Below are 3,049 nucleotides of genomic sequence, written 5' to 3'. Positions count from 1 at the left end.
TCGGAGATGAATTCCGCACCAGCCGAGCACGAAGTTTGCATCCTGGAAGGAACTACGAAAGACCTGATTCTCCCCATCCCCCGAAGAGCTCTTGGAGATACGTAGGCAGCCACAAAGGGCGCGGTCACAAACATAAGTTTGCATCATAAATAGCATTTTCTCTTTGCCAATATAAAAGATAAAAAATAAAAAAAAAAGAGAAGAAAAGAAAAATAAAAGCTGGAGTTGAAAACCCAAAAGGACGGCTTCAGGTAAGAATTGAGCCCGCTAAGCTGAAAACCCGAAAGGGCGGTCTAGGCAAAAGTTAGGGCAAAGAGCCTGCTAGAGTCGAAAACCCGAAAGGGCGGCTACTAGGCAGAAGTTAAGGCAAAAAAAAAAAAAAAAAAAAGGTGCTTCCATGAATTCTTTTAGAAAGTCTATTTTTGTAGGATAAACAGCAAAGTATGTCCTTTAAAAAAAAAAATCCCTTTCAAAGGTCTCCTTGGGAGTATATAAATCATTTTTTTTTTCCAAGAATCACTGAGTTCCTTCGAGTCAAAATTCACTACAAGAAAATTTGAGTCTCTAAATCAAGTCTCCAATGAGTCTCTAAAATCAAGTCTCCATCACCAGTGGTCATTTCACAGCGAGTCAAAAAAATCGAGTCATTCTCAAAAGTTCGTTTTGAAAGCGTCACTCTTTGAGTCATTCCTCGAAAAAAAAGAGAGAGAGGAAAATGTCAATTCAATCCCCGGGGTTTCCAAAACAACCCTAAAAATGTCAAATATAATCATTGAGAGGTAATTCTTTAATACCTCGTCTCCACTCGGACCATCATTTCTTCGATCCTTTCAGACGAGCGATGTCATCCACATTGTCCGTTTCCTTGAGTCACATAAGTGGCTTTGTTCTCTTTGATTCCTCAACCGATTGGACAAGTACAACACCAATGTTTTGAAGTATTCCATGGTCATCACCATTCTGGGGGCAAGAAGTGATAAGAACCTTCAACATTCTCCCATCACAGAAGTAATCACAGAATTTTTAGTCTTTCATTAAGAAGAAATTCTATTTCAGCTAATAAGGGCATCAATTCTCTCAAGCAGGGGGCAAAATCCTCCAAGTCGGATTCAGGGGCAAGTGTTATAAAAGAAAAACATACACAACCCAGGGTGAAACCCAATCATCGTCAATCTCTTTTACACAAACCCAGGGTAGAACCCGGTTAATGGTTAACCTTTTTTTTTTTTACATAAAACCTAGGGTGAAACCCTAACCAATAACCAACCATTTTTCACCCAAAGCCAAGCCATTTGATCATTTCGACTTTAGGTGGACCCTTGGTTCTCAAAGAAAAAAAACAAAAATAAAAAAAATCTCTTTTCAAGCCCTCATTAAGAGGCAAAACATCTTTTCAAGTCCTCTATGAGGCAAAACATCTTTTCAAGCCCTCATTAAGAGGCAAAACATCTTTTCAAGTCCTCTAAGAGGCAAAACATCTTTTCAAGTCCTCTAAGAGGCAAAATCTCTTTTCAAGCCCTCATTAAGAGGCAAAACATCTTTTCAAGTTCTCATTAAGAGGCAAAACATCTTTTCAAGCCCTCGTTAAGAGGCAAAACATCTTTTCAAGTCCTCTAAGAGGCAAAATCTCTTTTCAAGCCCTCATTAAGGGGAAAACATCTTTTTTCAAGTCCTCTAAGAGGCAAAATTTCTTTTTAAGTCCTCAAAGAGGCAAAAACATCTTTAAGTTGCAAACATAAATCCATGCATTTGATCATTTCATTTCAAAGAAGAAAAAAACCAGCGGCGGGGTTTCCTCCTCTGCCCATCCTCAAAATTTGTTCCTTCAGACAGCCACTGGCTCTCATAAATCACTTTTATGATAGCCAATGGGGGGGCAACTGTGAATACTCAAATTTTGAGGCTCAGAAAGCCAGTTTTCCCGGACTGCAAACAGTCTGGCTGGACCGGAGGCCATTTTGGAAATTTACTGGAAGTATGCCAATATGGTACTTAAAACATCCGAAAAATTACGAGGATCGTAGAACTGGTCCCAGAATAATTTTTGGAGGTCCGAAACTCCCGGAAAAGCCTTTTTTTTGGACTGCAAACAGTCCGGCCGGACCGGAGGCCATTTTGGAAATTTATCGGAAATATGCCAATATGGTACTCAAAACGTCCGGGACGTCGCGAGGATCGCGGAACTGGTCCCGGAATATTTTTTGGAGGTCCGGAGCTCCCGAAAAAGCCCCCGAAACGGAAAATCAGCAGAACCGCCGGCCTCGGTGGCCCGGGCCGCCGGGCTCCGGCGGCCCAGGCTGCCGAGATCCGGCGGCCCGGCCGCCGAAACAGTTCGTTTTTGCGTATAAATACAGCCCCGGTGTGACCTTTCAACTCACTCAGTCTGTGTTGACGGACGCTCCTTCTCCCCTACGCTCCTTGCATTTTCTTTTACTACTTTTCTGCATTTTTAATTTAGCTTTTATTGCTTTCTGGCTTTAATATTTGGCCACTTAAATTAAATTAATTCTAAATTAATATTCCCCAAACGAGGAGCTTAATCCGGAGTTTTTCAAGCTGAAGCTAAGAAGCGGTCACCGGTTGACTCAGGTAAATAAACAAAACTCTGCTCATTTAATTTTAGCACTTCATGCATATTTCTCTTCTACTCCTAATAACTTTACAACTGCATAAATGCATTCATGTCATCATTTAGGAAAATAAACTGCCTTAATTAAATATGATTAAGCTTGAATGCCCGGTTAATTAATAATCGTGGTATTAAGCTTAAATCCGACAATATCGGCTAAAAGAGACCTAGTTAATTAATAACTACGGTTAATTGCCTTTATTTCGAACAGTCTGGCTTAAGTCCAATTAATCAATAATTGTGGCTAAAAAGCCTTAATCAATCACGTTTTGGCAACAAATCGCCTACAATTAAATCAACCACATTTTGGCAACAAATTGCCCACGGTTCAATCAATTTTTGGCAAACAAATTGCCTATAAATTAGATTAACCACTTTTAGCGACAAATCGCTTAAATCAAAAGCTTTGGCAAAATGCCT

Source organism: Jatropha curcas, chromosome 1 (genome assembly GCF_041381405.1).
Source record: "Jatropha curcas cultivar XTBG-Jc1 chromosome 1, XTBG_Jcur_1.0, whole genome shotgun sequence".
NCBI classification, from domain to species: domain Eukaryota; kingdom Viridiplantae; phylum Streptophyta; class Magnoliopsida; order Malpighiales; family Euphorbiaceae; genus Jatropha; species Jatropha curcas.
This window is presented reverse-complemented; position numbering follows the sequence as displayed.